The sequence below is a fragment of the Saimiri boliviensis genome, assembly GCF_048565385.1.
Source record: "Saimiri boliviensis isolate mSaiBol1 chromosome 3 unlocalized genomic scaffold, mSaiBol1.pri SUPER_3_unloc_3, whole genome shotgun sequence".
Taxonomy (NCBI): Eukaryota; Metazoa; Chordata; class Mammalia; order Primates; family Cebidae; genus Saimiri; species Saimiri boliviensis.
Genome location: NW_027412494.1, coordinates 50,105 through 72,322, shown reverse-complemented (window position 1 = coordinate 72,322; position 22,218 = coordinate 50,105). Strand labels below are relative to the sequence as shown.

General features: G+C 39.6%; 1 non-coding gene across 1 annotated transcript; it reads right to left on the bottom strand.

Annotated features, from left to right (window-relative positions):
• Nucleotides 1-19,339: 19,339 nt before the first annotated feature.
• Nucleotides 19,340-19,446, bottom strand: LOC141583127 (U6 spliceosomal RNA). The gene has a single exon (XR_012515868.1). It is a non-coding gene; the product is annotated as a U6 spliceosomal RNA (small nuclear RNA).
• Nucleotides 19,447-22,218: the final 2,772 nt, after the last annotated feature.

The following is a 22,218-nucleotide window of genomic DNA, read 5'->3' as shown; positions in this document are numbered from 1 at the left end:
TGGCCATTTCAACTGGTGCCTGGAATGCCTGGGAGACAGAGCTGTCCATTAAACTGAAAGGGAGGGGGCTGAGACAGGAAACCAGGTGATGTGATCTGGCTTGATGGGTACCACACCCACGAGACAAGAAATCTGAAACACTCTGGATTAAGAGTTTCACAAAAAGCGCAGCTGGAACTGGGATGGCCCAACTTCGTGGGGGGAAGGGCATCCCCCAATACCAAGGCAGTCTGCCACTACCAATGCAGACTACTTTGTGCCAGGCAGGGCATCTAAGAAAAAAGGCAGCAGCATGGCAGGAACTTATAAATAAGGCTGACCTTCCTAGGACAGAGTACCTGGGAAAACAGCAGGTTATGAGTTCAGCTGCAGCAGAGTTAAAGGTACCAGCTCAGCAGCTCTGTACAAAACAACAGAACTCCCAGCACAGCACTTGAGCTCTTATAAGGGACAGAATGTCTCCTCAAGCAATTCTCTGAGCCCCATATACACAAAAAGACACCTCATAAAGGAAAGCTCAGGCCAACATCTGGTGGATACCATTCTGGTATGAGGATAGCGGAGGCAGAAACTGGCAGCAACCCTTGCTGTTCTGCAGCCCCATGGGTGATCTCCAGGTGAGTGGGATCTTGACAGCACCTCCAGTGATCCTGCAGCAGAGGGGCCTGACTGTTAGTAGGAAAACTAAGTGGAAAGAAATAGCTTCAACATCAATAAAAAGGGCATCCATTTAGAGACCCCACCTGAAAGTCACCAAGTACAAAGACCACAGGTAGATAAAGCCACTAAGATGGGAAGAAACCAGCGCAAAAAGGAAGAAAACACCAAAAACCAGAAGACTTCTTCTCATCCAAGGGATCATAACTCCTCACCAGCTAAGGATCAAAGATAGATGGAGAATGAATCTGATGAACTGACAGAAATCGGCTTCAGAAGGTGGGTAATAACAAACTTCTCAGAGCTAAAAGAACACGTGCTAACCCAATGTAAAGAAACTAAGAACCTAGAAAAAAGGTTAGATGATATACTGATTAGAATAAATAGATTAGAGAAGAATAGAAACGACTTGATGGAGCTGAAAAACACACCACAACTACTTCATGAAGCATACACAAGTTTCAAAGGCAGAACTGACCAAGCAGAAGAAAAAGTATCAGAGATTGAAAATCAATGCAATGAAGTAAAATAAGAAGGCAAGAATAGAGAGGAAAGAGTGAAAAGAAATGAACAAAGCCTCCAAGAAATACGAGATTATGTGAAAAGACCCAATCTACATTTGATAGGCACACCTCAGTGTACAGAAAGAATGAATGCAAGCTGGAAAACACTCTTCAGGATATTATCCAGGAGAATTTCCCAACCCAGCAAGGCAGGCCACTATTCAAGTCCAGGAAGTATGGAGAACACCACAAAGATATACCTCAAGAAGAGCAACCCCAAGACACATAATCGTCAGATTCACCAGGGTCGAAATGAAGGAAAAAATGCTGAGGGCAGCAAAAGAGAAAGTCGGGTTACCCTCAAAGGAAAGCCCACCAGACTCACAGTGGATCTCTCCACACAAAACCTACAAGCCAGAAGAGAGTGGGGGCCAATATTCAACATCCTTAGAGAAAAGAACTGTCAACCTAGAATTTAATATCCAACCAAATTAAGCTTCACATTCGAAGGAGAAAGAAAATCCTTTATGGACAAGCAATTACTGAGAGATTTTCTCACCACCAGGCCTGCCTTACGAGAGCTCCTGAAAGGAGCACTAATCAAGGAAAGGAACAATCAGTAACAGCCACTCCAAAAATGGACCAAATGGTAAAGACCATCGACACAATGAAGACAATGTGTCAACTAAAGGACAAAACAGCCTGATAGCGTCAAAATGGCAGTATCCATTTCACACATAACAAAATTATCCTTAAATGTAAGTGGACTAAATGACCCAATTAAAAGACATAGACCATCTGATTGCATAAAATGTCAAAACCCATCAGTGTGCTGTATTCAGGAAACCCATCACTTGTGCAAGGACACATGTAGGCTAAAAATAAAGGGATGCAGAAAGACGTGTCAAGCAAATTGAGAGCAAATAAAAAGCAGGAGCTGCAATCCTAGTCTCTGATAAAATGGACTTTAAAACAACAAAGATCAAAAGACACAAAGAAGGGCATTACATAAAGGTAAAAGGATCAATGCAACAAGAAGAGCTAACGATCCTAAATATTTATGCACTCAATACAGGAGCACCAGGGTAGCACCGAGGAACATAATGCAAGTTCTTAATGACTTACAAAGAGACTTAGACTCCCACATAATAATAGTGGGAGACTTTAACACTCCATTGTCACTGTTGGACATATCATTGAGACAGAAAATTAAGAAGGAGGTCCAGGACATGAACTCAGATCTGGACCAAGCAGACCTAATAGACATCTACAGAAATATCCAACCCAAATCCATAGAATATACATTCTGATCAGCACCACACAGCACCTACTCTAAAACTGACCACATAATTTAAAATAAATCACTCCTAAGTAAATGCAAAACAAATGAAATCATAACCGTCTCTCAGACCATATGCAATCAAATTAGAACTCAGAATTAAGAAACTAACTCAGAACTGCAGAACTTCATGAAAATAGAACAACTGGCTCCTGAATGTCGACTGGATAAACAATGAAATGAAGGCAGAAAGAAAGATGTTCTTTGAAACAAATGAGAACAAAGACACAACGTGCCAGAATCTCCGGGACACTTTTAAAGCAGTGTCGAGAAGGCAATTTATAGTAATAAATGCCAACTAGAGAAGCAAGGAAAGATCTAAAATTGACACTCTATTGTAAAAATTAAAAGAGCTAGAAGAGAAAGGTCAAAAAAATCTCAAAAGCTAGCAGAAGACAAGAATTAACTAAGATCAGAACAGAACTGAAGGAGACAGAGACACAAAAAGCCCTTCATAAAATCAATAAGTCCAGGAGCAGATTTTTTGAGGAGATCAACAAAATAGACAGAGCCCTAGCCAGATTAATAAAAAAGAAAAGGGAGAAGAATGAAATAGATGCAATAGAAAACGATAAAGGGGATATCATCACTGACTCCACAGAAATACAAACTACAATCAGAGATTACTACAAATAACTTTATGCATATAAACCAGTAAACCTGGATGAAATGAATAAATTCCTCGACATTTGTACTCTACCAAGACGAAACCAGGAGGAAGTTGAAACCCTGAGTAGATCAATAACAAGGGCTGAAGTAGAGGCAGGAATCAATAGCCTACCAACCAAACAAAGTCCAGGTCCAGAGGGTTCACAGATGAATTCTACCAGAAATACAAAAAGAAGCTGGTTTCATTCCTTCTGAAACTATCAATCCATACGAAGAGAGAGAATCCTCCCTAACTCATTTTGTGAGACCAACATCATCCTGATACCAAAACCGGGCAGAGACTCAACTAAAAAAGAAAACTTCAGCCCAATCTCCATGATGAATATCGATGAAAAAATCTTCAATAAAATACTGGCAAACTGACTGCAACAGCACATCTAGAAGCTTATCTGTCACGAACAAGTAGGCTTCACCCCAGGAATGCAAGGCTGGTTGAACGTATGCAAATCCATAAATGTAGTCCATCACATAAAGGAACCAAAGTCCAAAACCACATGATTATCTCAATAGATGCAGAGAAGGTCTTTGATGAAATTCAACATGGCTTCATGGTAAAAACTCTCAATAAACTAGGTACTGGCGGAATTTAGCATAAAATGATAAAAGCTATGTATGACAAGCGTACAGCTTGTTCAGTTCAATATCATACTGAACGGGCAAAAGCTGGAAGAATTCCTTTGAAATCAGGCACTGGACAAGGATGCCCTCTCTCACCACTCCTATTCAACATATTATTGGATATTCTAGCCAGAGCAATCAGCCAAGAAATAGAAATACAGGGTAATCGATTATGAAATAAGGAAGTCATAGTGTCTCTATTTGCAGATGACATGATTGTATATTTAGAAGACCATGGTCTCAGTCCAAAATCTTCTGAAACTGATAAGCAACTTCAGCAAAGTCTCAGGATACAAAATAATTGTGTAGAAGTCACAGGCATTCCTATATACCAACAGACAAACAGAGAGCCAAATTAAGAGTAAACTCCCATTCACAACTGCTACAAAGAGAATAAAATACCAAGGAATACAACTAAAAAAGGATGTAAAGGACCTCTTCAAGGAGACCTATAAATCACTGCTCAACAAAATAACAGAGGACACAAACAGATGGAGAAATATTCCATGCTCAGGGTTAGGAAGAATCAGTATCATGAAAATGGCCATACTGCCCAAAGTAATTATAGATTCCATGCTATCCCCATCAAGCTACCAATGAACTTCTTCACAGAACTGAAAAAAAAAAACACTTTCTACTTCATATAGAATCACAAGAGATCCCACATAGCCAAGACAATTCTAAGCAGAAAGAACAAAGCCAGGGACATCACATTGCCAGACTTCAAACTATACTACAAGGCTATAGTAATCAAAACAGCATGGTACTGGTATCAAAACAGCATGGTACTGGTACCAAAACAGAGACATAGACCAATGGAACAAAATAGAGACCCCAGAAAAAACACCACACATCTACAACCATCTGATCTTTGACAAACCTGGCAAAACAACCAATGAGGAAAGGACTCCATGTTTCATAAAGTGTGTCCGGAAAACTCGCTAGCAATATGCTGAAAGCAGAAACTGGACCCCTACCTGTCACCTTACACTGAAATTAACTCCAGATGGATCAAATATTTAAACATAAAACCTAACACCATAAAAACTCTAGAAGAAAATGTAGGCAAAACCATACAGGACATAGGCATAGGCATGGACTTCCTAACTAAAACACCAAAAGCAATAGCAATAAAAGCCAAGATAGACAAATGTGATCTAATTAACCTCCACAGCTTCTGTACAGCAAAAGGATCACCATTAGAGTGAATCAGCAACCAAGAGAATGGGAAAAAATGTTTGTGGTCTACCCATCTGACAAAGGGCTAATATCCAGAATCTACAAGGAACTAAAATAGATGTACAAGAAAAAAAACAAACAACCCCATGTAAAAGTGGGAAAAGGATATGAGCAGACACTTTTCAAAAGAAGACATGTATGAGGCCAAGAAACATGAAAAAATGCTCATCATCAGTGGTCATTTCAGAAATGCAAACTAAAACTACATTGAGATATCATCTCATGCCATTTAGAATGACGATCATCGAAAAAATCTAGAGACAACAGATACTGGAGAGAATGTGGACAAATAGGAACACTCTTACACAGTTGGGGGAGTGTAAATTAGTTCAACCATTGTTGAAGGCAGTCTGGCGATTTCTATTTCTAGAAATAGAAATTCCATTTTACCCAGCAATCCCATTATTGGGTATATACCTAAAGAACTATAAATTGTTCTACTATAAAGACACATGCACACATATGTTCATTGCAGTTCTGTGTACAATAGCAAAGACCTGGAACCAACCCAAATGCCCATCAATGATAGACTGGACAAAGAAAATGTGGTACATATACACCATGGAATAGTAAGCAGCCATAAAAAACGATGAGTTCGTGTCCTTCACAGGAACTTGGATGAATCTGGAAACCATCATTCTCAGGAAACTGACACAAGAACAGAAAGCCAAACACCACATGTTCTCACTCATAGGTGGGTGTGGAACAATGAGAACACGTGAACTCAGGGAGAAAAGCATCACACACTGGGGGCAGTTGTGGGGGTTAGGAGAGGGACAGTGGATGGTGGCCAGGGAGTGGAGGGTGCGGAAGGATAACTTGGGGAGAAATGCCAGATATACTATGCACTTAAAGTAAAATTTAAAAAAAATTCTTAAAAAATGATGAAAATAGAATCACCAGTTGGTTTCATTCTCCTTAAATATTTTCTCAATTTCGGGTGAAAGTATTTGATAAATGGGTCTGTAAAACTATATTATTGTGCTGTGAGAACTTTGAGAGACTGTTGTCACAGTAATGAGGAATGTCACTATCCACAGTCATTTTTCCCTTATCCCACTAAAATTAAAACATATGAGGACATGGCTTGAAAGGATAGTAAACACTGGCATTTGTTTTGATTATCTCTCCAAAATAGAAACAGAAAAGCTACTTCTCTCATCAATCAAATATTATTAATAAAATATATTTGACTTAGATGATGATATGGAATATCAATTTCAGTGAACTAGCTGCTTTTCATTGCTGATGGGTTGAGTGTTCCCCTTAAATAACACTTTTCTATTGGGTGATATTGATTATTGTAGATAATGTTTTTAAAATAAAATTATGACAGCCATTAGTTCTCTCTCTTCTCCTCCCCCCCCCACACTGGTCTCCTCCATTTTCTTCTGTCTCTTCTTCCTTTTTCCTTCTGCCTTCTTTCTTGAATTCTTTTGCTTATCTATCATTCATTCATTTAATCTATATTTACTAGCACTTAAAGCTTCTTTAGAAGCTTCCATACTTCTGCCAAGATGGCAGAATAGGAACTGCTCTGGAGCACAGTTCCCAGTGAGAACAATGCAGAAGGCAAGTGACCTCGACATTTCCAACCGAGGTACCAGGTTCACCTCAATGGAACTGCTTGCACAGTGGGCATAGCCTAAGGGGGGCAAACTGAGGCAGGGTGGAGCACTGACTCACCTGGGAAGTGCAACTGGCTGGAGGATGTCCCTCCTACCCAACAGAGGCCATTGGGGAACTTCTAAAGCCACTCCTGCACTTCAGTTCAGATACTGCACTTCTCCCATGGTCTTTATATCCCACACCAGGAGATTTTAGCTGGGCCAACAAGCGCTGTGGCTGACCAGCACAAATCTGAGAGGCCACTTCAGCCAGTGACATGAGTTTTCAGCACAAATCTCAGTGGCCGTTTTGGCTGGCACCTGGAACGCCTGCAAGACAGAGCCTCCCACTCCCCAGAAAAAAGGGGAGCTGAAGGCAGGGAGCCAAGTGACCTTGAGTGGCAGGTGTCCCACAACAAAGACCAGCCAACTGAAGCCCACTGGCATGACAGTTTTGCAGTCAGCAGAACAGTTTGAGCTCAACCCGGGATGATGGAGCTCAGTGGGGGAAAGGGCATCCGCCGATGCCGAGGCAGTTCTAACCTTACCTGTGTAAACAAAAGCAAAGTTTACACAGCATCTGGACTGAGCCCACAGCAGCTCAGCAGTGCCTCTACAGGCAGATTGCGACTAGGCTCCCTCCTTGCTGAGCAGGACACCTCTGACACAAAAAGGCAGCAGCACATCAGAGACTTACAAATAAAACATCACCTTCCAGGAACAGAGCACCTGGGAAAGGGGTAACTGTGAGTTCTGCTGCAGCAGACTTAAACGTCCCTGCCCAGCAGCTTTCAACGGAGCAATGAAGCTCCCAGCCCAACACTTGAGCTCAGATAAGGGAGAGACTGACTCCTCAAGTGACTCACTGACCCCCATATATCCAAAAAGATACCTCATACAGGAGAGCTCTGGCTGATATCTGGTGGGTACCCTTCTGGGATGAAGCTACAAGAGGAAAGAACAGGCAGCAATCTTTGCTGTTCTGCAGCACCACAGGGGATTCCCAGGCAAACACACTCTCCAGTGGACCACCAGTAGTTCTATAGCAGAGAGGCCTGTTGGAAGAAAAACTGAAAAAAAAAAAAAAGAGAAAGAAGTAGCTTCAACATCAACAGAAGGCATGTCCACTCAGAGATCCCATCCAAAAGTCACAAACTTCAAAGACCAAATGTAGAAAAATCCACAAAGTATGGAAGAAAAAAACACACAAAAAATGAAATCGCCACAGACCAGAATGACTCTCCTCCTCCAAGGGATCACAACTCCTAACCAGCAAGGGAACAAAACTGGATGGAGAATGAATTTGATTAATTGACAGAAGCAGGCTTCAGAAGATGTGTAATAACAAACTTCTCTGAGATAAAGGAACATGTTCTAACCTAATGCAAAGAAGCTAAAAACCTTGAAAAAAGGTTAGATGAAATGCTAACTAGAATAATCAGCTTAGAGAAGAACATAAATGACTTCACGGAGCTGAAAAACACAGCACAAGAACATTGGGAGAAGTGCCTCATGTAGGTGATGAGGGGATGCAGGCAGCAAACCACCATGACATGTGTTTACCTATGCATCAATCCTGCAAGATCTGCACATGCACTTCAGAACTTAATTACAAAATAAATAAATAAATAAATAAATAAATAAATAAATAAATAAAAATTCCTGACCATGGGAAGGGAAATCAGGAAAAGTGAAGAGAGATAGATCACAATCCCCAAGGATTCTCCCTTACTTTCAGGGAAGTAACAGTGTACAGTAATAAAAATGAGGATTATCAGTCCCCAACTAGAAGACTTCCTCTCTGGAAGCTTTCCTGAGAGCCAATTTCAACATTGGGTACTAATTTCCTGAGTCTCGTCTTATAAAGAAAGTCTTTCTAATCCTATGTTGGAAAGATATGGAAGAACAAGGGGCATAATTTAAAAAATTTGAACTGGAATTTATTTCCTAATGAAGTATTAAAAACAAACAATTTCAAGGTAACTAGAGATTTGTTTTACTGAGCTCTTCTAAGCATTATAATATGTTACAAGATAGTGAGTTGTCAAATTAGAATGAATAATTTAGTTCCTCTGACTTAAGTGCTTCAGAAGATAGGAGAATGAATACATTTAATATTTACAGTCTTCACCTCTGAGATATGTGTAATCTTTACAAATATGAGTAACATACATAAAATATTATATATAGAAATGTTACAGTACACAAATGCTAAATTAAAAGTGATATAAAAGATAAATGCTATGAATCCTTACCTAAATATATATTTTCTTCAAATTAGAATACTGTTAAAGTGTGTTCTATAATCTCCTGTTAAATTGAAACATTTGATGGCAATCTATGTATATGAATATCATCAGTTCAATGTAAGAAAAAAAAAGGAAAAAAGAAAACCAAAAACTGGCAAATGAAAAATCTTACGACTACTGGATCTATTCTGTGTATTTTTCTGTGTTGTGGGTGATGTATATAAATAAAAAAGGACTTTAATTGGCTTTAAAATAATAAATGTTTAAATCAAATTAATTCTTTCAGAAGAATAAGAACTCTAGTACCTTTTACTTCACATGACTTTAGTAATATTTGAGAAATAAAGACAGGTTTAAAGTTTATTGGTAAAATAAAGACATTAGCTCTAAATTAGGCAGGTCAGATATTAGGTTTGTAAAATGCTTTAAAGTAATACACTGCTTTTTTCGACTTTTAAAATTTGCTCAACTTACCTGCTTTGGAGTCACTAGATTCTAGGTAAGGTCTGGGAACATGTGGAGTTAGCCGTGCTCCCTGGCTATGCTTGAAAAAGTCAGACTTTACATGCACTTGTGTCTGGTGTCCTAGGCTTCATACTTAGTACAAAATTAAAATCACTTACCTGCCAGGTGTTTCACAAAAAAAAAAAAAAAAAAAAAAAAAAAAAAAAAAAAAAAAAAAAAAAAATTGCTAAGAGCTAACATAGTAACATGTAATTGAAACTAATGAAAAAGTTTTACATGGAAGCTTTGTGGAAAAAATGAAATGTGCTTTCAGTAAAACATTATAAGACATTGGAATGTAAATTTTGCTTAGTACAGAAGGTTAAAAAGTGTTTTGACTTAAATAGAATGAAGCTAAAGGTTTGAGCAAGTTGTGGAAGGTTTGTGAACTAGTCATCTTGTAAAAGAAACACCGTGTGAACACACTGGCTAAATTTAAAGGAGTATTGTTCAGTTTTTCCATAAATTGAACATTGGAATAAAAACACAACAGGGTTTTCTTAGAGCAATAATTTTGTTTAATACAAATTTGTAAAAGGTTATCAAAAGCTTATAAGAATTTCAACTTATAGTCAAACTGATGAAGACTGGATGAATTCATCTTTAAGGTTTTATTAAAAATTTGAGTTGACATTAACAGTACACTAATGCAAGAGAGAAATTTGGCTTTCTTTCTTGAATATGATTTTAACATAATATTAAAGAATAAAAAATATTTCTGTCTCTCCTCAAACAAATTACAGGAAAAAGAAGGGAAAGACGCACATTGCTTGAAAAGCTGAGTCTTCTATCAATGAGTAAAGGCTTTTGCCCTTAAACATTTTTTGAGTTACCATTTTGGTTAAATGAATGACTTACTGTGACCTGGCATTCCATTTTATATCAAGTGTTTTAGGCCTTTAGTATATTTATATCAATATTAATATATTTGATACACTTCCCCAAATCCAATTTTATCTTCAAAATTAAGTCTTTTTGACTTCTTAATTTGGAATGCAAAAGAGGGCACTGAAAAATCGAAAAGAGAAATATATGGAATTACTTGACATATTTTTACATAAGGAGCACTGTCAAAATAAGAAATATTTTACCTTTTTCAGATTATATTGTAATCAATGTTCATATACGTTTGAAAATTGTATGAAATTCCTAAAATTGTAATACGTCAAAATATATGCTATCAATTATATTGTTTCCATGATAAACTGTAGACCACAGAAATGAACAAATTTTCTTGTCAATCATGTAACTATAACTATTTAACATCATTTCCACATTTAACTGCTTAATACTGATGCAGTTTCTGAAAACTTCACAAGCATAAAATGTCCTAGAATATGGTGTCTTTTAGAAGGTTCCTGAAATAATGGAAAGACCATGAAAAAGAGCTCTTGAATACTGATTTCTGGAAACTTTAGAATCACATCATTTGTCAAATAATCCCAAATAGTTTAAGGACTGTGTAAGATTTCCTGGAATTTTAATGAAAAGACTTACTTGTTTTTAAAACTCCTACCCAAGTAGAAGAAAACTTAATTGAATACCAAGAAAACATTTTGTCAGACTGTCATTCTAAATCAGCCAATACTGAAACTGTTTATATATGCAATTTGAATGAATTCCATGGTATAAGTCAAGCTACAACCTATGGCAACCCATCAGTTACAACTACTATGAACTTAAATTGGAGAAACAGCTGGTATTTAAAGGGATATAAGTTCAACGTTAAGCATGGACTCACGGAGAACCAAGACCGCTGCCTTGTCCTTCCTGGGTCCATACTCAAAGTTCTTCTTAAAGGAGAACTACAAACCATTGCTCAAAGAAATAAGAGAGGTCACAAACACATTTTAAAAATCCATGCTCATGGATACAAAAAAATCAGCATTATAAAAATAGCCCCATGGTTCAAACTAATTCATAGATTCAATGCTATTCCCATCAAGCTACCAGTGACTTTCTTTACAGAATTGCCAAAAACTGCCTTTAATTTCATATGGGATGAAAAAAGAGCCCGCATAGCAAAGCAAACAGGACATCACTGGAGACATCATGCTACCTGACTTCAAACTATACTACCAAACTACAGTAACCAAAACAGCATGGTACTGGAACCAACACAGATATATAGAGCAATGGAATGGGACAGAGCCCTCAAAAATAATGCCACACATCTACAACCATCTGAACTTTGACAAACTAGACCAAAAAAACAATCGGGAATGGATTACCTATTTAATAAAAGGTGTTGGGAAAACTGGGTAGCCATATGCAGAAAACTGAAACTGGACCCCTTAATTACACCTTATACAAAAATTAACACAAGATGGATAAAAGACTAAAAGAGAAGACCTAAAATGATAAAAACCCTAGAAAAAACCTAGGCAATACCATTCAGAACATAGGCATAGGCAAAGACTTCATGACTAAAACACCAAAAGCAATGGCAACAAATGTCAAAATTGACAAATGAGATCTAAATAAACTAAAAAGCTTCTTCACAGAAAACTAAAATGAAACAAAACACAACTATCATCGAAGTGAATGGGCAACCCACAGAGTGGGAGAAAATTTTTGCAATCTATCCATCTGACAAAGGACTAATATGCAGAATCTATACAGAACTTAAGTTTACCAGAAAAAAACCAACTCCATCAAAAAGTAGGCAAAGAATATAAACAGACACTCCTCTAAAGAAGACATTTATGAAGCCAACAAACATATAATGAAAAGTTCATCATCACTTGTCATTTCAGAAAAACAATCATTTAAAACATCAGAAAACAACAGATGCTGGAGAGGATGTAGAGATATAGGAACTCTTTTACACTGTTGGTGGGAGTGTAAATTAGTTCAACCATTGTGGAAGACAGTGTGGTGATTCCTCAACAATCTAGAAATAGAAATGCCATTGGACCCAGCAATCCCATTACTGGGTATATAACCACAGGATTATAAATCATTCTACCACAAAGACATATGCACATGTATGTTTACTGTGGCACTGTTCACAACAGCAAAAACTTGGAACCAACCCAAATGTCCATCAATAATAAACTGGATGAAGAAAATGTGGCACATATACACCATGAAATATTATAGAGCCATGAAAAAGGGTGAGTTTGTGCCCTTCTGAGGGACATGGATGAAGCTAGAAACCATCATTCTCAGCAAACTGACACAAGAACAGAAAACCAAACACCACATGTTCTCACTCATAAGTGGGAGTTGAACAGTGAGAGTACATAGACACAGGGAGGAAAATATCACACACCGGGGCCTGTTGCGGTTGGGCCTAGGAGAGGAATAGCATTAGGAGAAATACCTAAGGTAGATCATGGGTTGATGGGTGCAAGAAGCCCCCATGGTATGTGTATACCCATGTAACAAACATGCACATGTACCACAGAATTTAAAGCATAATAATAATAAGAATAAGAAATCTGCTTTTTTTTTTTTTTTTCTCGTGATCCACCCGCCTCGGCCTCCCAAAGTGCTGGGGTTACAGGCTTGAGCCACCGTGCCCAGCTACTTTTTTTTTTTTTTTTTTTTTTTAAGAAAAAGCATAAAGAAGAGGAAGAAAGAGAAACAGGAAGAGGGAGAGAGGATGGGGGTATTGCTTTATTGCCCAGGCTAGAATGCAATCTAAATATGGGTATGCCTACAATTGTCCTATAATGGAGACATAAAAGAAAATGAGGGAACAGAATAACAAACAAGGAGCCAACCAACATTTCGTTTAAACTTGTAAGTTGATATGATGTGGTACTGATAAGAGTGTATATTTTGTGTATTTAAAGTGAAGAGTTCTATAAATGTTAATTATGCTTACGTGTTCCAGATCTGAGTTCAAGTCCTGGATATCGTTGTTAATTTTCTGTCTCATTGATGTGTCTAATAATAGTGTTGAAGTCTCCCACTATTATTGTGTGTGAGTCTAAGTCTCTTTATTAGTCTTGTATGTCTGGGTATTCCTGTATTGGGTGCGTATATATTTAGGATCTTTAGCTCTTCTTGTTGTTGCATTGATCCTTTTATCATTGTATAATGTCCTTCTTTGCTTCTTTTGATCTTTGTTGCTTTAACGACTATTTTGTCAGAGGCAAAAATTTTAACTTCTGCTTTTTATTTATTTATTTTTGCTCTCTGTTTGGTTGGTAAATCTTTCTCCATCCCTTGTTTTGAGTCTTTGTGTATCCTTGAATGTGAGATGGGTCTGGATGCAGCATACTGATGGGTTTTAGTTTTCTATTCAAATTGGCTGGCTGTCTTTGGATTGGGGGATTTAGTCGATTTAAATTTAGAATTAATAATGACATATGTGAGTTTAATACTGTCATTTAATATTAGCTGGCTATTTTGCCCATTAGTTGATGTAAATTCTTCATTTTATTGATGCTCTTTTTAGTATTTTTTAGAAAGGCTGATACTGTTTGTTCCTTTCTATGTGTAGTGGTTCTTTCAGAAGCTCTTGTAAAGCAGGTCTAGTGGTGATGAAATCTCTGAGTGCCTTGTTTATTCAGAAAAAACTTTATTTTTCCTTCACTTATGAAGCTTAGGTTGGCTGGATGTGAAATTCTTGGTTGAAAGTTCTTTTCTTTAAGGATGTTGAATATTGGTCCCCACTCTCTTCCGGCTTATAGGGTTTCTGCTGAGAGATCTGCTGTAAGTCTGATAGGCTTCCCTTTGTGGGTAACCTGACCTTTCTCTCTGGCTGCCCTTAGTATTTTCTCCTTCATTTCAACCCTGGTGAATCTGATGACTATGTGCCTTGGAGTTGCCCTTCTTGAGGAATATCTTTGTGGTGTTCTCGTATTACCTGGAGTTGAATATTATCCTGCCTTACTAGGTTGGAAAAATTTTCCTGAATAATATCCTGAAGCATATTTTCCAGCTTGGATTCATTCTCTTCGTCACATTCAGGTACACCTATCAAGCGTAGATTAGGTCTTTTCACATAGTCTCATAATTCTTGAAGACTTTGTTCATTCGACTTTATCCTTTTTACTCTAATCTTGTCTTCTTGTTTTATTTCATTGAGTTGGTCTTCGACCTCTGATATCCTTTCTTCTGCTTGATCAATTCGGCTGTTAAAACTTGTGCATACTTCACGTAGTTCTCATATTGTGTTTTTCGGCTCCATCAACTCACTTATATTCCTCTCTAAATTGTGTATTCTTGTTAAGATTTCGTCAAACCTTTTTTTAAAGTTCTTTGTTTCTTTAGATTGAGTTAGAACAAGTTCTTTTAATTCACAGAAGTTTCTCATTATCCACATTTTGAAGCCTGCTTCTGTAATTGGAACACACTCGTTCTCCATCAAGCCTTGTTCCGTTGCTGATGAGGAACTGGGATCCCCTGCTGAGGGAGAGGTGTTCTGATCTTGGGTATTCTCAGCCTTTTTTGGCTGTTTTCTTCCCTTCGATATAAATTTATCCATCTGTGGTCTTTGTATTTACCGTCTTTGTAATTGGGTTTCTGAGTGAATGGCCAACTTACTGATTCTCAATGCCAAAATCTGAGCAACCCACTGCGCTGACTAAATCAGCAGTGTTAAGATTGATGGTGCTTTTCTGACTCTGCACCAAGAACTGACGCTCTGAGGCACCGGCAAAACCGCCTCGCCGGTCACAAGAGTCGCGATAGCGACCCGTGGGGCTCCTCCACTGGGAATCTCCTGGTGCGTGAGCAACAAGAATTCATGTGACGGTGTGGTGTCCTCTCGTTCTTTGCACTTTCACTGGGAGCTACAATCCCGAGCTGCTAGTGATCAGCCATCTTGGATCTCTTGTCCCCAATCTGCTTTTAATTATGAAGCTCTTAAAGGAAATCCTTTTGAATCTCTTACTACGACATCATAGCTGGGAAAAACTGCTGATATTTTAAAAGTAACAAATACCAAACCAGAAAGAACTAGACTTAGGAACCAAACTCAGGTTGCTGTAGGGAACAGGGCAGAATCTTAGGATTGGAAGGTCACCAGTGCTCCTTCCGTCTGGCCTTGGCTGGTAAAAGATGGCCTAATGTGACAGAAAATTTTTTTAACTAGGTTAAAAAAAAAGAAGAAATTTCTGCGAATGAGAAAATACGTACTTGGCAGCTTCTAGAGTTTTAGCCAATTCAGATGACTTGCTTCCTAAAATTTGAATATTCCCTTGGATTTGACCAAGTCAGAAAGATATAGTCATAATTGATTAAAGAAAAGTGAAATAACAACAAAATCCCAAACATAAATAAAAAAGTGAAGAAAATAAAAAAATGTACAATAAATATGATTACTGAGTATTATAATGTTAAGGAGAAATTAAAACTAAGTGGTTGGTAATCTTAACTTTTAGTCATTAAGGAAAAATTTTAAGACAAATCTCTAATTTAGCCACTTACTTGGAAATAAGGCTCAGGCTGATGACTATTCTCTACCATCTTAGAAGTAGGAAAAAATTCACACCCACATTTCCTGCTAGAAGCAAGCTGAAACTCAAGAAACGAAGTGCCTGCTCTCCACCATCATGGAAGCAGAACAACTTGTCTTCCTTACCAGAAATGAGAAAAACTTCATAAAAGGAGCTGTAAAGCAAAATCAGCCTTAGCTCTGAACCAAATTTTGGGAGATCTGGGACGCTCCAGAGGGCAGAAGCTCCCAAACCTCAGCAAATCATCTATCCTATTGGTTTGAACAATAAGGATAGCCCAGGTTGGTATCAAGCAATAATGACATTTATTAAAGGTCAGGGCCACATTGGTAATGTCCTTCTCTTTTTTTTTTTTTTTTTTCTTCTGAGGTAGAGTCTCGCTCTGTTGCCAGGCACCAGACTGGAGTGCAGTGGTGGAATCTCAACTCACTGCAACCTCTGTGTCCTGGGTTCAAGCAATTCTCCTGCCTCAGCCTCCTAGGTAGCTGGGACTACAGTCTCATGTCACCACGCTCAGTTAATTTTTTTTTATTTATTTATTTATTTTTTTTAGTAGAGATGGGGTTTCACCATGTTGGCCAGGATTGGCTTGTACTCTTGACCTCATGATCCACCCGCCTCGGCCTCCCGAAGTGCTGGAATTACAGGCTTGAGCCACCGCGCCGGGCCCATGTCCTTCTCTTTTTATCTGTATTCGTATTGCCTGTTTTGTCAGAAACCAGGATTGCAACACCTGCTTTTTTCTGTTTCCCATTTACTTGAAGGATTTTTCTCCATTCATTTTGAGCCTATGTGTGGGAGTTCATGTGAGATGGGTCTCTTAAAGACAGCATACTCAAATGAGTCTTGGCTCTTTATCTATCTTGCTGCCCTTTGTCTTTCAATTGGAGCATTTAGCCCATTTACATTTAAAGTTAGCAATGATATGTAAGGATTTGATCCTGTCATCACGCTCCTAATTGATAACTTCACAGACTTGCATACGTGGTTGGTTTTTTAGCATCACTGGTCTGTGTAATTCAGTGCATTTTTGTAGTGGCTGGTGATGATCTTTTCTTTCCATATTAAATTCTACTTTCAGGAGCTCTTGTAAGATAGATCTGCTGGTAATGAATTCCCTCAGCATTTGCTTGCCTGAAAATGATCTTACTTCTCCTTCACTTATGACACTTAGTTTTGCTGGACTTGAAGTTCCAGGATGAAATTTTTTTCTTTAAGTAGTTGAATATCTCTTCTGGCTTGTGGGATTTCAGCTGAGTGGTTCACTGTTTGTCTGAAGGGATTCCTTTTGTAGGTGACTTTGTCTTTCTCCCTAGCTGCCTTTGACAATTTTTATTTCATTTTGACCTCGGAGAACCTGATGATTATGTGTCTTAGAGGTGTTCTTCTTGTGGCATATATGAGATTCTCTGGATTTCCTGAATTCAATGTTGTTCTGTCTGGCTAAGTTGGGGAAATTCTGATGAATGATATTCTGAAATATGTTTTCCAATTTGGTTACATTTTTGTCATCTCTTTCAGGTACATTAATATGGCATATATTTCACCTTTTTACATAATCCTTTATTTCTCAAAGGTTTTGTTCATTCCTTTTCATTCTTTTCCCCCATTCTTGCCTCTTTTCTTTCAGAAAGCCAGTTTTCAAGCTCTGAGACTCTTACATTTGCTTGATCTATTCTACTAGGTGGTCTTGCACATGAGATGGTGCTGGTCTGACCTCAGCACTCCTTAGTCTGCTTGCCTCTCCCAGGACCCCAGCCTGGCCATACCTGCTTACAGGGCACCCTTGGGTGCCCACACACATTACAAAAATTTTTATAATGCAATCACACACAATTACCATGTGGCTGCATTATAAAATTCATGTAGTGTGCTTTTCAGCTCTATCACATCAGTTTATTCTTTTTTAAAAAGCTGTACTTCAGGTTATAGGGTACACATGCAGATCATGCAGAATTGTTGCATAGATACACACATGGCAATGTGGTTTCCTGCCTCCATCCAGTCACATACATCTGGCATTTCTCTTCAGGTAATCCCTCCCTGACCTCCCCAACCCCTGGTGTCCCCCTGTTGGCCACCCCCAAAAAGACCCCAGTGTGTGATGCTCCCCTCCCTGTGTCCATGTGTTCTCATTATTCATCACCTGCCTATGAGTGAGAACATGCAGTGTTGGATTTTCTGTTCTTCTGTCAGTTTGCTGAGAATGATGGTTTCCAGATTGATTCATGTCCCTACAAAGGACACAAACTCATCGTTTTTTGTGGCTGCATAATATTCCATGGTGTATGTGTGTCACATTTTCCTTGTCCAGTTTATCATCTCTGGAAATTTGGGCTGTTTTCAGTTCTTTCCCATTGTAAACAGTGCCACTGTGAACATACGTGTGCATGTTTCTTTATAATAGAATGATTTATAATCCTTAGGGTATATACCCAGTAATGGGATTGGTGGGTCAAATGGAATTACAATTTCCAGGCCCTTGAGCAAGTGCCACACTGCCTTCCACAATGGTTCAACTAATTTGTACTTCTAGCAACACTGTAAAAGTGTTCCTATTTCTCCACATGCTCTCTGGTATCTGTTGTCTCCAGATTTTTTAATGGTCACCATTCTAACTGGCATGAGGTGATATCTCAATGTGATTTTGATTTCTCTAATAACCAGTGATGATGAGTATTTTTTCACATGTTTATTGGCCTCAGATATATCTTCTTTTCAAAAGTGTCTGTTCATATCCTTTGTCCACTTTTGAACGGGTTTGCTTGTTTTTTTCCCTGTAAATCTGCTTTATTGTTTGTAGATTATGGCTATCAGCCATTTGTCAGATGGGTAGATTGCAATAATTGTTTCTCATTCTGCTGGTTGCTGGCTCACTCTAATGATGGTTTCTTTTGCTGTACATAAGCTCTGGAGTTTAATAAGGTCCCATTTGTCTATTTTCCTTTTTGTTGCCAATGCTTTTGGTGTTTTAGTCATGAAGTACTTGCCTACACCTATGTCCTGTATGGCTTTTCCTATTTTTTGTGTAGATTTTTTTATGGCATTAGGTCTTATGTCTAGATCTTTAATCCATCTGGAGGTAATTCTACCGTAAGGTGAAAGGAAGAGGTCCAGTTTCTGCTTTCTGGACACTGGTAGCCTGTTTTCCCAACAACAATTATTAAACAAGAAATCCTTTTCCCATTGCTTGTCTTTCTCAGGTTTGTCAAAGATGAGATGGTTGTAGATGAGTGCCATTGCCACCAGGACCTCTGTTCTGTTCCATTACTCTATTTCTCTGTTTTAGTACCAGTACCATGCTGTTTTGATTACTGTAGCTTTGTATTATAGTTTGAAATCGGGTAGCATGATGCCTCTGGCTTTGTTCTTTGTGCTTAGCATTGTCTTGGATATCCACACTCTCTTTTGCTTCCATATGAAGTTTAAGGTGGGTTTTTCCAGTTCTGTGAATAAGGTCATTGGTAGCTTGATGGGGACAGCATTGAATCTATAAATTACTTTGGGTAGTGTGGCCATTTTCACGATATTGATTTTTTCTACAAATATGCAATGCTTCATGAATTTTTAAGTCCTCCTTGAGCAGGGGCCATGCTAATCTTCTCTGAATCATTCCAATTTTAATATATGTGCTGCCAAAGTGAGCACCAGTAATGTTGTTTATACTGGATATATTGCCTGTTAGCTCCTGCGATGTTTTACAATGATTTTTGGCCTCCTTGCATTGGATGTTGACATACTTCTTTCACTCAGTGAACTTTGTTTCTACCCACATTCTGAATTCTACTTGTAACATTGCAGACATGTCAGCCTCTGGCCAGTTCTGAAAACTTGAACAGGCTGAACAGTTGATGTAATCATCTGGAGGAAAGAAGGCATGCTGACTTCTTGAGTTTCAGTGTTCTTGCACTGATTCTTCCTCATCTTTATGAGCTTATTCACCTTCAACCTTTGAGGTTGCTAACCTTTGCACAGGGTATTTTTCTTTTATCATGTTTGATGATCAGGAGGGTTTGATTGTGGTTTAAGGTAGAAGCAGGCAGCTGCCTTTGGTTTTGGAGGATTTCAGTGGGCCAATATTCATCTCTCAATTCCTGGACTGTGTGCTTTAATTCTGGGGAACTTATATTGGGTCTCAACTTTTTTCTGTGGCTCCTCGAATTTTGGAGTCTACTGCACTGAAGGAAGCAAAGTGTGGCAGGTGTTGGCAGAGTGCTAGCAGATGCAAACCTGCCTGCTTCCCTGTTGGCATTTGCCCAGTGGTGGAAGTGGTGGAGGCAAGACAGCTTGGTGGCGGCCAGAAGACCCCTGCTGTGTGTGCTGTTGCACTGGAGGTAGTGTTGGTTCAGGCCAGGGTGCTGGCCTGTGCATGTCTGAGTGCCATCTCTGTGACCCCCTAAGCAGCAACGACCACTCAATGTATATTAGCATTCCCTTTTCGTGCACAGAATTAGCACAAGGAGAAGGTGTTGGCAGAGGTTGTGATTTTGTTCCTCTGCCTACCATGGCTCTTTCTTCAATGGGAGTTGGTGTGGGTTGAAGTGCGTGCTACATTCCCATGTGCTAGTAGGGCAAGTGCAGCAAAATCCACTCATGTAAACACACACCAGCAAAGTGATGTAGGACGTTTTTGTATAAAGAGCTTCAGTATGGAGAGGCAATGTAGAGGATGCTGCGTGCCTGAAGGGTCCGCTTTGCTGCATCTCTTCACTGCTCAGGCATGGTCCACTGGCACAGAAACAAAGGTGTGGGCAGCTGAGAGTGCCCTGTAGGCAGGCGTGGCCAGGCTGGGGCCCTGGGAGAGGCAAGCAGACTAAGGAGTGCTGAGGTCAGACCAGCTTCATCTCATGTGCAAGAATGCCCAGTAGATATCACGCCTCAGATAACTCTCTGAAAAGTGAGGCCCCAGTACAGCACAGCTGCTCTACAAAAACGTGGCCAGACTTTTTAAAGCAAGTCTCCTTTTATTAATAGGGAAAATCTCATACCTGATCTCTGCTGGGCAATCTTCACATGAGATGTGGCTGATCTGACCTCCACACTCCTAAAGCGCTGGGATAAAGTGTCTCATAAGAGCCAGTAGAGCCTAGAGAGATAGCTGTGCCTGCCCTCTGGGCTTCACATCAGCTGGCTTCCTGCTCCATCACATTGCTTGTCTCCTGCGGGCTCTACCCCAGAAAGATGTGAGTTAGCCATCACTTAGTGTAATCACCCCAGGATGGAGGGTCTGTTCTATGGGCCCAAGCCAGAGTTCCCTGTCCAGTGATAAGCAGTGGGGGGTATGTGGTATCCACAAGAGATGGACTGCCTTGTTCCTTGGGTCAACTGCAGCTTGTTAGAGTTATCAATATGGCACTTAGGGTCTTTGCTTTCTTGATATTCTGAAGGTAACAAGGGCAGATCCACTGCAGAGGCAGTGGCAGAGAGGATTTCAGTCGATCTGTGAAGCTCTGTCCAAGAAATTGCCAAGTTGCTACTGGCTTGTTGGCTTCAGTGGTGTCCTGGATAAAGACCCAAGCCAGGAGGACCTGCTCATTGAGGAGATATGGAAGCCAGCACCCACGTAACGGTTCAGCCACTTTCCCATAAGGCTGCTGTGGTATACTGGGGGTCCACTCCAGTACCTAATTGCCTCATATCTTCCAGCGACTCAAGGTATCACTAGCGAAGCCTGCAAAAAGACAAAGATAATAGCCTGCCTCTTCCTCTGGGACCTCTGTACCACTGAGGTACAATCCTGTTGCCAATCTGGACACAACTACGAGAGGTGGCTGGAAACAATTTCAGAAGTCTTGTCTAGTCAGGAGGAACAAGATCAGAGACTTGCTTTTAAAAAAGTCTGGCCATGTTTCTGTAGAGCAGCTGTGCTGTGCTGGGGGTTCACTTCAGCCCCTGGTTGCCTCAGACACTCTGAAGTCCCAAGGTTGAAATGGCTGAGTTGCCCAAGCAACAAAGATTACAGTCTGGTCCTCTCTCTGGAAGCTCTGATTCAGGGAGGCCTGAAACATCTGTCAGCCAGAGAACAGCAGTGAAGGCAGCCAGAGACCCTGTTGAAAGGCTGTACCCAGTGATTAGGAATGTTGTTGGGTATTGACTTAAACAAGGGTCTGGCTATGTTTTTGCAAGGTGGCTCTGCTGTGCTGAGCTACCACTTACACCTCTGGTCAGCTTGGGTTCTAAAAAGCCCTAAGACCAGAACCTAGTCATCCAAATAACAAAGATGGTGGCCTGCCTTTCTCTGTGGGAGCTCTGTCTAAGGAATATTTCAAATCTCCATTGGCCAGGGAAAACCTGTGAGGGTAGCTGTAAGCACCAGGTGGGAGGTCCTGTTCAGTAAGAAGGAACAGGATCAGGAGCCTGCTAACAGAAGCAGTCTGGCCATGATTTGGTAAAGCAGCTGTGCTGTGCTGCGGGAACTCT